Genomic DNA, 13,131 nt, shown 5'->3' with positions numbered 1-13,131 from the left:
AGCCACGGTATCTACAGCACTGGAGTCAACAGTTGGCTTGGATAGTGTTTCAGATATGCTACTCACAAGAGTGGAAGTCACCAGAGGAACTATGATCAGAAGTCTTGTAAAAACTGGGGAGACAGGGATCCTGCTGTTGACCATGGAGTGTTCTTAATTTGGACTTATAGATCATTTTCCCACATAAAGTATTGTTAAACATTAGAATGGGACTGTAGAAAATAAGGTAGGTGGGAAGATGACTTCTCATTGTGATGACTTCTCAGGGTGACACTGTATTGCTCGTAATTTTGAATTTGGGAAAATGGGAGTCCACTCACCCAGAAGCTAGGAGTGGATCTTAAAAACACAGCCTTAGAAAGAAGAGAATTGTCAATGTAAATGACCCCAAGGTCTGAAGTGGGCTGTGAGGTCAAGTGAGCAGATGTATTAACTGAGATGCTAGAAATGACTCCTGTAGAATTTATAGGTTTTCCAGAGGTAACAGGGGTCATGATAGAATGGACTGGATGAGATATGAAGGAGAAAAAAGAAGGATGGGAATCGACACACAGTGATGTCTGGAACTTCTTCAGCTGAAGTGAGAGTTAAAGGATCAGGGTTTGGGTACAGGAGACAGGCAGGGTAGGAGAGGTGGCAGCCAAGTCAGCCTAATCAGTGGTGAAAAGAACAGTTGGGACCTGCAAAGTATAACTGACCAGAAGCAGGGAGGCTGCTGTCCTCCAGCAGGTGAGGAAAAAGAAGGGACAGCCTGGGTGGTGGTACAATTTGCATGGTTAGTGTTTCACTCTCTTCTTATGCTGCAAGATTTTTCTATTTCTTTTAGCCCTAATGTACTTCCACAAAGAATGGAGAACTCAAATCATTCTAAATAGCCATGTCCAGACATTCAGTATGTGGGGGCAGCTCAATTGTATTCAACAGCAGTTGCAGTGGGCACTGTGGCAGCAGTGGCAGTGAAATAGAAAATGTTCTTTTCACAAGGCCTAGGACTGACAGCCCTGTTTAAGGAGCTGCTTGGTGAAATAAGGGTGGCTCCTTGCATCTCATTCATACAGCACACCAGCAAGTTTAAATATACTAGTATTATATCCTAATATACAGACTTTCTATATATAATACAATTATCAAGAATACAGAAAAAACCCTATAAGTAATGCCCATTTTACAAGTGATATTTCAGACAGCAAAAGCACCAACAGCTTTGACTGACAACTAGGGCACTTGTCCTTTGTAAAAATAGAAATATTTGTAGCAGCAATGCTTTATTTAACCAGCGGACTACAAGTCATTGCAGGATCATTTCAATACATTCTAGTTTCTGGCTATATCTTACCAAAAAACACCAGTCTAGGCATTAAGTAATCTTGCAAATATGAAAGAAACAATGTCTCATGCTGCTGTGTCCTGAAAATGTCACATTGTCACATAATCCATCTGTGATCAAGCATACCACACTCATACCAATGTTCACACAGAAAATCCATGAAGAGAAATAAAGAACTGAAACACTTTGCAAGAGGAAAGCTTGGGGGCTGACATCATCTCACCAGAAAAGGCACAATTTATATTTCAATCACAACCCAGACAGATCTGCAGAAGATCTTTCTTAGAACAGTTTCCTCCTTCTAACAAGACAACAGTCATCAGTCTTAGGCGGTACCCTAATGCTCATCTCAGAGATCGTATCACATTTAAAGAGAGGATGCCAATGAAAACTTCATGAACTCACTGAGGGGAGGATGTACTCTTTAAAAAGCTTTTAGCAAACAGTGTGCAATAAGTTTGCTAAGCTTCCAAGGATGTGAAAATTGTGTTTTAAGATGTCCTATCAGCTGACAGCTCTGCCAAAAGGCTAAATAATACATTTTAAAATACACATAAAATCCCTCAGAACCAATTCTAAGACTCTTCAGAAGAAACAGGCCATGGGCTGTGTCTTTGAAAAGCCTGAGAAAACCTGAGAAGCTTCCTTGATGATGACTGTGATGAGGATAAATAGTGATGTGGTCATAGTGGAGTTGGAGGTGAACTCTTTGGTAAATTCAGGGTCAAAAGACTGCAACTTGCTGGGCCCACCCACATTTAGGTTAAAAGGGGGAGCAATCTAATTGGTGATATAATTTCACTTAATTAAAGAGAAGAAGTCATGAAACTATTTTTCTTTTTTCTTTTTTTTTGTAGTCAGAATCTAACTCTGTGGCCCAGGCTGGAGTGCAGTAGCACAGTCATGGCACACTAGTTTCAGACTGCTGGACTCATTGATCCTTCTTAATCAGCTTCTCAAGTAGCTGTGACTATAAGTGAGTATCATAATGACCAACAAACTATTATTTTTTTGTAGAGATGTGTTCTAGCTAAGTTTCCAGGGGCAGCCTAAATGTTGAGTGCCCTTAGAGAGGAAGATGAAGGGAAATGTTTGATTAGACTCTTACTTTTGTCTGAGTTCTAAAGTGGAAGATATTCATGAACGGCTTGAGAAAAACCAGGCTACAAAAGTCAGAATTCAATTTTTCCATTCTTTTTTTTGTATTGTTGAGGTCTCATTCAGTCACCCAGCCTGGAGTGCTGTGGAGCAATCACAGCTCACTGTAGCCTCAACCTCTTGAGTTCAGGCGATCCTTTCATCTCAGCCTCACAAGTAGCTGGGACCATAGGTGTCATGCCACGATACCCAGCTATTTTTTATTTTTAGCGGTGACAAGTTTTTTGCTATGTTGCCCTGACTGGTCTCCAACTCATGGGTTCAAGTAACCCTCCTGCCTCAGCCTTCCAAACTTCCAGGACTGCAAGTGTGACCCACGATGCCTTGCCTTTTCCACAATTAGTATCATATTTGTGTTCATATTTATACTCTTTATACTCTACGATTGTTATTGAAGGTTAATACAAGAAATTACTCTATCTTAAAACATATATAAACATATAATGACTGCTTAAGATTATAAGTACTAATATAAAACTATACATTTTAGCTAATTCCAATTGTTCACTGGTAGGAAGATATTAAGATGTGAAAATGTGAAGGTGATCTTGTTATTAATAAAGCACTTCTGGTCATTTTTGTGCATTCTGTGAGCCTCAAGGGAGATGCCCTTCAGGCTCAATGGGAAGCTGTGAATACATTATGCCTAAGTATCATGCAAAAATGAGGAAAGAGGATGTTAGTTTGTTGGTAGGAAGCAGGATAGGCTGAGGCTTACAGAAGAATTCATAAGCAAAAGCCCAACAGTGCCTTTGTGCCTGGGTCAGATCAGAGCATCTCAGAATTTAATGTACACATGGACCATCTGGGATCCTGAAAAATGTCCATTCTGAATCAACAGTTCTGAAGTTTGCCCTGGATTCTGTATTTCTAAAAATCTCTTCCCCTCAAAATCAACATAAATGTTTTATTATCACCAAATTCATAAGAACTGTGTAAAACATGAAGGAAGCCCATTTGTGGATAGAAATCAAGAATACATTTCTTCTGACAAAAACTGAAGACTTGTGATAAAAGATGAATGCCCCAGTCCAGGAAGGGAAATGACCAGAGAATATAGCTTCAAAGCCAGATGAGGCTCTGTTTCCCAAACTAGCAAACAAACAAAACCTAAATCTAAAACTACAGAAAGAACACATTTTAAACCTCATATTGACCGGATCTCCCTTTAGGATCCTGTCCAATTTCCCCACTGGTTTCTCCTCCAGTCTCTTCTAAAGTGTGAACCACCCTCACCTTCTTTCTTGCCAATCTTTAATTAACAACTTTCCCTCTCAAATCTTGGGTCTCTCTCCCTTTCCTAACACTCCCTTCTCCCCTGTGGCCTCCTCAATTAATTATGAAGATCCATATCTAAGTTAATTACCAAGGTCTTACCTCCTACCTTGAAAACAGCTACCTCTTTTGGAAAGACTGATGTGCTCCACAGCACCAACAACTACCAGGTACTGCCCCCCAGATTCATTATTCATAGATATATCAATTGATTCTCCAGGGCCCAGATTGAATCTTAACACCAGGTCTGGCCACTCAGGCTTCCTGAGCTTCACTAGACTTTGGCCTGAGGACAACATTGGTTATGGCTCCCAAACCTAGGACATTATCCTCATGGCCCCGTCAGTGCTGTAGGATGTGGGGAAATGAGACAAGAGTTCCCTGAGTGCCACCTACCAGCCACACCCATCACTCAGCAGTGGTTGCTTGGGCCAGGCTGTTGCTGTTTCCTTTGCTGTCACATCTGGGCTCAGCCAAGAACACAATTTGGTCATTGTAGCCTCCTCTTACCTTGCATACTAAAATGGGTTTCTCATAGCAGCATATTGCCAGGATATTTGTGAAGAATCAGAACACTTGTTAATGTTTAAGCTGCATAGGACATAGAATACCTTACACAGCATGCAGTTACTAAAGGTAACAGGAATTAGCCTTGTCCCACCCCAACCAAGAGACCAGAGAAAAATGGATGAGTCTCCATCCCCACACACAGCCTGCTACAAAGGCAGGTTCTCCTCACAAGTGCCCTAGGCCTGTTAACATTTCAAAGCATTTATAAGAACAGAATTTGAAGAATTAATTCATTATTCTAATTCACAATGTTGCCCACATATTAGAAACCCGTGACTGTGGAAAAGCACAGGATCCCAAATTAGGAAACTGATGGTGTGGGATTCAGGAATTGGTTGCATTTAATGCTCACAGAAGATTATTTTATTTTCAAACAATGCATAACATCCACTTGACTGTACTTTTCAATCACTCCATGTTCTACCTTGGGTTTAACCCATTTGTCTGGGCATAATTAGGGAAGGAGAACTTTGGTAACTCTGACTTGAGGTCTCCCAGGCAGGAGGATGAAGTTGGGCCCCAGTAAGCACTAAGCAGAGACAAGGAGTCCACAGGCTGGTTGGTCCACAGCTGTGATATCCCTGCTGACTCAGGACTCTTGTTGCATCCTCTGGTGTAGATGAACCAGATGAGGAAAAGGGTCCAAAAAGACTAGAGTAAAGAGGACTGAGACCCTGCTCTAGAATGAACCAAAGGTGTTAGGAGCTGGCCACGGAGGCCCACTGAGTGTTAGGAATCAGAGAGGGCTGTTGACCCCAAGACCACTAGGATGCATTCGGGTGCTATTGACCCCATTTCCTCCCCCTTTCTATGCAGCACTACAACCAGAATAAGCTCCTGTAAGCTCAAAACATAAAAACTATGAGATGGGGACAAACACAAGCTAACTTTAGAAGCTCACTTCTCCTATTCTTCCACAAACCGCAGTTTTGGCTTTCACACAACTTGCAATTCAAACTCAGGTCACATCTAAGAGCCTTAGTGTTGGTCACAGGCTTCTGGGTCATGATTTTTGGATTTATTGAAGTTGAGTAAGGTGTAAATTGCAGAATACAGTTTTAGAAATATAAGTTTAGACAGTCATTTGTTGAAAGAATGTGGCTAGGTTACTTGCAGGTAGCCCACTAAGTATTTAAGTTTCTATAGTATTGTTTAACTTGGTATTTTATATAAATCAACATAGGATGAAAAACGTTTATAGGATGGGTCAGTCACGGATTAAGTTTAGTGTTTGTTATGGGATTTTTAGGTTATCTTTAACTTGGTATTAGTATAAATTAGCTTAGGATTAATAGGGTTTATAGGCAGTCGTGGGTTAAGTTTAACATCTGTTATGGGATTTTCTTCCTCATACCTGAGAGAACATCTGGTGGGTGGGGGATGCCCCTCACACACCTGGCTTTGTGTTCACAAGAAAGACATATGAGTATAAAAGCCCACTGTTGACACTCAATAAAGGTTGTCTTCTGCTCAAATCTAAACAGCTGTCCAAGTCTCTCTCTCTCTCTCTCTTTCTCTCTTTCACTCTTTCTTCTTCCCTCCAAACACCTCCACCATCTTCACCATTGGGGTACCCTGAACTCAGCAGGAGCTGGACTCCAGCAAGTGGTGCCTGAACATGGGACCTGAAGTTCAGTTTTCTTTTTCTTTTTTTGGGATGGATAGGACTTCACCCAGAGTGCCATGGACCCCTCTGTAGAGATAGGCGAGCTAGAAAGGGTGAGCAGTTTAAGAACCATGATAGAATCATGGGCCAGAGTGAATCTAAAGAAATAAAGCTGTTTATAAGTATTCTGATGGATATGTTTACTAAAAGAGGAATTATGGTTTCCTCTGCACAATTAGCTCATTTTTTCAAGAACAGTGCCCCTGGCTCCCTGCCAAATTAAAAGAGGAACCAGGTGAAAAAACTCCCCTATCAACCCCTGTTCCTTCCCAGGCAATGTTAGCCACTGCCCTTGTTGATGACAATCATTTATCCCCTGGGAATGAGGAAAATTATAAGGAAGTAGGGTAGGTAGACTTTTACAAAATTTAAGGGCCATTAATGATCATATGGAAACTAAAAGCACTCAGACTGGAAAAAGTCAGAAATTCCTGGCATTATGTATAATGTGAAAATACAGATGTATTCTGCTTTAAATTAATGAGAAAGAACTTGAAAAATATGTTGACAGGTATTTGCAGGATGGTAATTCACAAAGAAATTATTTTTTACATATAATTCATTATAAAATTAAATAGGAACTTATTACAGTTTTTCTCTACCTTATCCACAACTTTATACATCAATTGCTTAAGGCAGGGAGGAAACTGAGAACAGAGAGGATTAATGAGCATGAGAAAATCAGTGGGAAAACTTTCAAACTGAGTACGAAAGCCTACAGATTCTAAATACTGCCATGGAAAAATTTATGCTGTCTGAAGACTAGTTCTATCATTTCATTTTAAAAGTATACCCTTGAATCCTCAGTAAAAATAAGTAATGTTAGTGCCATGGAGAATGAATTGATGAGGAAGCAATTTTATAACTCTAGGGCACGGCTAAAATCTAATAGGGCAAGCACTAGAAAACATAGCTTCTTTTACTTTTAAGGCACTTCAATTTGTCATTCTGATTAAGGATTGTCTGGATTGGCTCTCCTGGTCAGTTAAATTATCTCAAGAGGTATCTCATTACTGGGAAATGCTCACATGGGATGAGAATCCCATTTATTTCCATGCATGCAGCTTTGCTTCTGCAGGGGAATGTGAGGAGGGGGACAGCTAGATGCCACACTCTACATTACAATAACATATATCGCAGAAGCCATAAGTGAATTGAGTCATAGATAAAGGAATTTTAATGAAAAAAAAGTAGCTTAAACACAATTTACCTCATCTGCCAAGCACATTATCATTTCTTAATCATTGCATGAGTCACATTTTGCATGCTGATTAAATTCAGACTAACTAAAAGGTTAAATGTTTCAAGGTTGTTTATTAAAGCAATTATTCTCTTAAGAAAAAGGGGTTAATAGGGGAAATCTTCATAGCCATTGTCATAGGGAAAATATAGTTGGCAGTTTATCTTAAAACATTTCACTAATAATGAATTATATTATCACATTATCTACTAGAACCTTGTTATTAAATATGTGGTGTGCAGATCAGCAGCTTGGGCATCACCTGGGAAATTGTTAGAAATATTAAAAAGTCAGAAGTAGTCTCATTTCTGATTCTTTGTACATGGCCTGGGTCCACTGAATCAGACCTACTGAATCAGAATCTGCATTTCAACGAGAACCTCCAGGATACCTGTCAACATTTGAAGTTTGTAAGACTGAAGAAAATGTAAACAAAATAAGAAAGGCTTTCACCTCCTTCGTCCTCTCCTATTCCTCCTACAACTCCAATTCCTGCTTTCCCTACTACTCCTGTTTCTTGTAATATTTCCCTCCATCTTTATCTGGGAAGGAAGGGCTGGCATCTATGACTGTGGCACCTAGCCCTGACCTTCAGTCTTTCTCTTTTACCCTCAGAGAAGGGGCAGGTGTCAAAGGCCATGGTACCTAACCCCAGTCTCCAGACTTCTCACCCCCCTTGCCCCCACATGTACTTGGAAAGCCCATTCAAGTTTCCACATGGTTTAATAGGTCTCTTCTCAAGGGGGTGGCTGGGACAAAAGCATGTTAAAAATTCTTCTTTGTTGTTTTACAATAAATTTCTCTCAAGTTTATATCTCAACACTGACATTACGTTGCAGATATAGTGCATCATTTGGAAACTGCTAGTACCATTCAATTGCATATTTGTGCTAGTATGAAACCTGTTTATACTACTCATTACTCATGCTCATTCTGCCCTTCCTTGGTCCATTCCCTTTACTAGCAGCCACCATTTCCCATAACCTTCATCATCAGAATGCCCAAAGTTTACTTCACCGATTTGGGTTCCTGACCACCTAATTAGGAATATCCGGCTTCCCACCCTCACCACAGTTCAGCCTCCCAAAAGCAGGAACAAAACCACCTAAACTCGGCTGACAATGAAGAAGAAGAAACTCTCGTTCCTCAGCTAAAATGTCTTGCTCTTGAGAGGCCTCCACAACCGCAACCGCATTCTGCTGCTTCCAGGAGAACCTGCTAACCACCAGCTAGGGGATTGCTGAAAGTGCTGACTCACGATTCAAAGGACTTGGTTCAGTCTCAAAATATTTTTCTTACTCCCTCTACTGTTTTTATTGTTATATTGGCTATTATAGCATGCCAAGTGAGTTGTATTTATTCAAAAAAGTCTTATTAGCTTACCTTTTCATAATTTAAAATAGCCTTTCCAGAGATATCAATGGAAGGTCTTGCCACAAGGTATGAAAAACAGCCCTACTTTGTGCCAGAAGTTTGTAGATGCAGCTCTGCAGGATATAAGAAGCGAAAAACCTAATCTTTACTTAATTCATTGCATGGATGATATTTTATTGGCTCATGCAGATTGTGCTCTTTTGCATGGTATTCTCAACAAAACTGTGACTGCTTTAACAAACTGTAGCTTAAAATTTCCCCCCCAAAAATTCAGACTAACTGGGCTCGGTGGCTCAGCCTGTAATCCCGCACCTTTGGGAGGCTGAGGTGAGTGGATTACCTGAGCCCGCGGGTTCAAGACCCGCCTGGGCATCAAGACCTCATCTCTACAATAAATAAAAAAATCAGCTGGGCATGGTAGTGTATGCCTGTAATTCTAGCTACTTGGAAGGCTGAGGCGGAAGGATCGCCAGAGCCCAGCAGGTTGAGGCTGCGGTGGCCGGAAGCGGCCACTGCACTCCAGTCTGGGCGACCGAGTGAGACTCCAACTAAAAAAAAAAAAAAATTCAGACTAGTCCAGTTTTTACATATATGAAAAGACCACCTGGTGATGTTAAATGACTTTCAAAAATTTTGGGGGGATATTAATTGAATTCGACCTTACTTACACATCACCACAGCTGATTTAAAGCCTCTGTTTCATATTTTACAAGGAGACCCTTCTCTTAATTCTAAGAGAACTTTAACTTCAGAAGCTAAGGAAGCCTTGTCCCTAGTGGAAAGGGGTACTGAGCCTCAAAAAGTTAAGAGAATTGATTACAACCTACCTTGGGACTTAATTGTCTTAGCCACTTTTCACACTCCAACAGGGTGTTTGTGGCAAGTAGGATCCTTGGAATGGCTACTGTCTAAAAAAATTTGGCTTCTTATCCTTATTTAGTAGCTTTACTTATGACCAAAGAGAGGCATAGAAGTGTTGAATTATTTGGACATGATGTACACAATATAATTCTTCCTTATGATGTTTCAATTTTAGGCTTTGTTTCAAACTGGTGACAATTGGCAAGTAACTTTAACTGATTACAGAGGACAGATTCTGTTTCATTTACCCAAAAGTCCACTGTTACAATTCATAAAACAAAATCCTATAATTTTCTTATATGCCTTCACAGCCCTGAAAGAATCTAAGTTTAATCTATATACTGATTCTTGCTATACGAAAAGACTGTTTCCTCATATTGAAACAGCTACCATTCTAGCTAACAAAACTACATTTTTGGAGCTATTAACTCAATTACAACAGTTAATTAAGTAACAGGAAGGAACAGTTCTTTTTGGGCCATATTAGATCTTATTCTGGCCTTCCAGGACCTTTACACCAAGGCAATCAATTGGCTGATGCTTTAACTAAACCCACTGCATGTGTTGCTGTAAAAACTGAGGCAGTAACTCAGGCTCAGCTTTCTCATAAAATTTATCATCAAAATGCTACTGCCTTACATTATAAGTTTCACTTACCCAGAGATACAGCCAGACAAATCATCAAGAATTGTCCAGCCTGTCCTACCTTTGTTAATGTTACTCCAACAAGAATAAATCCCAGAGGATTAAAACCTATTGTCTTTTGGCAAATGGCTGTGATTCATTTTTCTAGCTTTGGGAAATTATCTTATTTACATGTTACTATGGATACATTTTCTCATGTTATTTTAGCTTTAGCAAGAACCGGAGAAGCTTACAAGGATGTGGTGCAGCATTTATTCTTTTGTTTTTCACAGCTGGGTATAACAAAGCAACTAAAAACTGATAACGGTCCTGCATATACATCTAAATCTTTTCAATAGTTTTGTTCCCAATTTAATGTCTCTCATTCCACAGGGATTTCTTACAATCCATAATGTCAAGTCATAGTTGAAAGAGCCCACCAAACTTTAAAAAAATCAAATAATTAAATTACAAGAGGGGGTGTTTAAGTATAGCTCTCCTCACCATATTTTAAATCATGCTTTATTTGTTATAAATCATCTAAATTTGGATTCTTTGGGCAATTCATCTATGACTAGACACTGGAACCATTGATCTGTCAACCAAGATGAATGGCGAGGATCAGACCAATTCAGAGGAATAAAACGTGTGAAGCGGTTTCCATCAACCATCAGCAGGAGGAGATATTCTTATTTTTGGAGAATTCGTCTGCCACGGAGCAAGATCTACAACACCAGGATTAACAACCTGATGAAAGAGAAACCAAAAAGCGCCAGGTGAGAAAGCTCTCCTTACAGGATGAAAATTCCCACCCTAGGCTGTCCCGGACAAGACAACCTACATTCAGGCAAAGTAGCTTCAGCATTCGTTGTCCCCATCTGCCAACGTGGGAACAAAGGGAGTGTTTGGCTGAGGAAGCAGGAGACATGGTAACTTCTCAACAGATTCCTGTCAGGCTGGTAACCTTGTTTTTGGCCAAACTTTGTTTTGCTCTCCTGATAAGTTCATATATGCCTAATCCTCTAACATTCTAACATTCCAACCGGGGTAATGAGGTCTAATCTTGATTATAAGCCCTTTTGTTTAATATCATCTCTTAAATCTCTTATCACTGATAGAGTCCCAGTCAAAAGGAGTACAAGGAACCTTGGTGGCTGGAAATGCTGATGCCTGGAGGATCCGATCCTACCCTAGATACAAGGGCTACGCCACCTACAGGCTTGACTATTTCCTCTCCAAACAACATGAAAAAGGATGGGCTGATCATTTCATGGGAGACTGGTTATCCTAAATGGAGAGACTGTGTATAATCCAAAGTGGACTATTTTTACCTTATGAAAGATCACCTATTGGTGACTGGGGACTTAATGCTCGTCCATGCACTTCTCACATTCGTAGTGATACCCCCAGACCTGCCAGAGAACATGCTAATGGATGGGTGACTCCAGTTTTAACAACAACTGTGAGCAATAGGCAGGTCATCCAGTCTCATTACTATAAAACAAGAGCCTGCCTACAATCTCCTTATGTTTTCTTGGCACGGAGCACACATCAATCTTTGGTCATCTAGCCACAAAATAATGTTTATAAAATTACTTGTAAACAATGTACTTTAACCAATTGATTAACTGATGATTCTTACAAGGGATTTGTTATTCTCAGACAACCTCCTTATTTAATGGTTCCCATGCACTTGTCATCTTGGTATGATGACCATGGTTTGCAAACACTGTTTGAAGTTAATTCTCTTTTGAAAAGACAAAAGATTTTTGGCTACTTTAATTTTAGGAATTACAGCTTTAATAGTTACTTCTGTAACAGTTTTGGCTGTATTGTTATCTAAAGAAGTACACACATCTCCAGGGCTACCCAGAATCACTCAACCCAACGAGTAGTGGATCGCGGTGCCACAGTGAGGCAAGTTTTGAGAAACCTGGGTTTTCTGTAACTCAGCACCAGCGGGGTGAATACCAGAGTCATCCGTCAGGGATCATTATCTTCGAAGATGTGACTGTGTACTTCACCAGGAAGGAGTGACAGTTTTGGACCCAACTGAGAAGGTCCTTTACAAGGAGGTAATGATGGAGAACTACGGCAACCTTGTATTAGTAGGACATCAAGGTACCAAACCAGAGTCACTCTTTCATTTGGAGCAATGACAAACCCCATAGATAGTAGAATGAGCAGCCCAAAGCCAAAAGTGTCCAGTGGTGCATTTAGTCCATTTACGTTCAGGCTGATTATTGAAATATGATTGTTGACAGAAGTAGCAAGATGGTGACGGGGCAACACGGACTGTGAAGCACTCTGCAAAGGAGATCTGCAGTGGGTCTCTAACTCTCACCCCTGGGGGGCTACGGACCCCAGCAATGCAGACTGCTCTTCATACAGAGCTTGGCCATTGCCACCACTGGGGCATCGCACCAGACTGGACAGCCACTGCAGCGCAAATGGTGCCGCTGCCACCGTCACCACCACCGCCACCGCAGGCACCCCCCAGCTGCCACAGCTGTCACCGCTGTGGCTCCCGCGGCCAATGTGACAACAGTAGCACTTCGTACCACCCAGGCCAGAGGCGATCCACTTCAAGCCACTTCAGGGAAGATTGGCTGGGATTGCTGCCACCTCTCCTGCGACTGAGAAGTCCTAGCCGCCCGCCTGTGTCTCCTGTTGTCTGCCGTGAGGCAGGCAGCCATCTTGTTCCTGTCCGGCCCAATCCCCTCTGGGGCGAGCAGCTGAGATAGCACCACCTGCTGGCGATTCAAGGGAGTAAACCTACAGCCCCACTGCATGGACAGATTCCAGGGCAGTGGGAAGTGTGCTCCACATTATCCACACACCTGTCAGCGAATACCAGGACCTGCACATAGACTTTGAATCAAAGCTCCCCCATTAAGTAAATCTCAAAAATGCACAAAGGATCACCTCCAACCTACAGTGCACCTCCAGAATTGAACAAAGTAAGAGGGCATACATAAAGAATAGGAGATTGAACAAACAGAAGTAAAACCAATCCCTTTACCCCTGAATAACAGA

The sequence above is a fragment of the Carlito syrichta genome, unplaced genomic scaffold, assembly GCF_000164805.1.
Source record: "Carlito syrichta isolate Samal-C Ts95f unplaced genomic scaffold, Tarsius_syrichta-2.0.1 Scaffold311550, whole genome shotgun sequence".
NCBI classification, from domain to species: Eukaryota; Metazoa; Chordata; class Mammalia; order Primates; family Tarsiidae; genus Carlito; species Carlito syrichta.
This window is presented reverse-complemented; position numbering follows the sequence as displayed.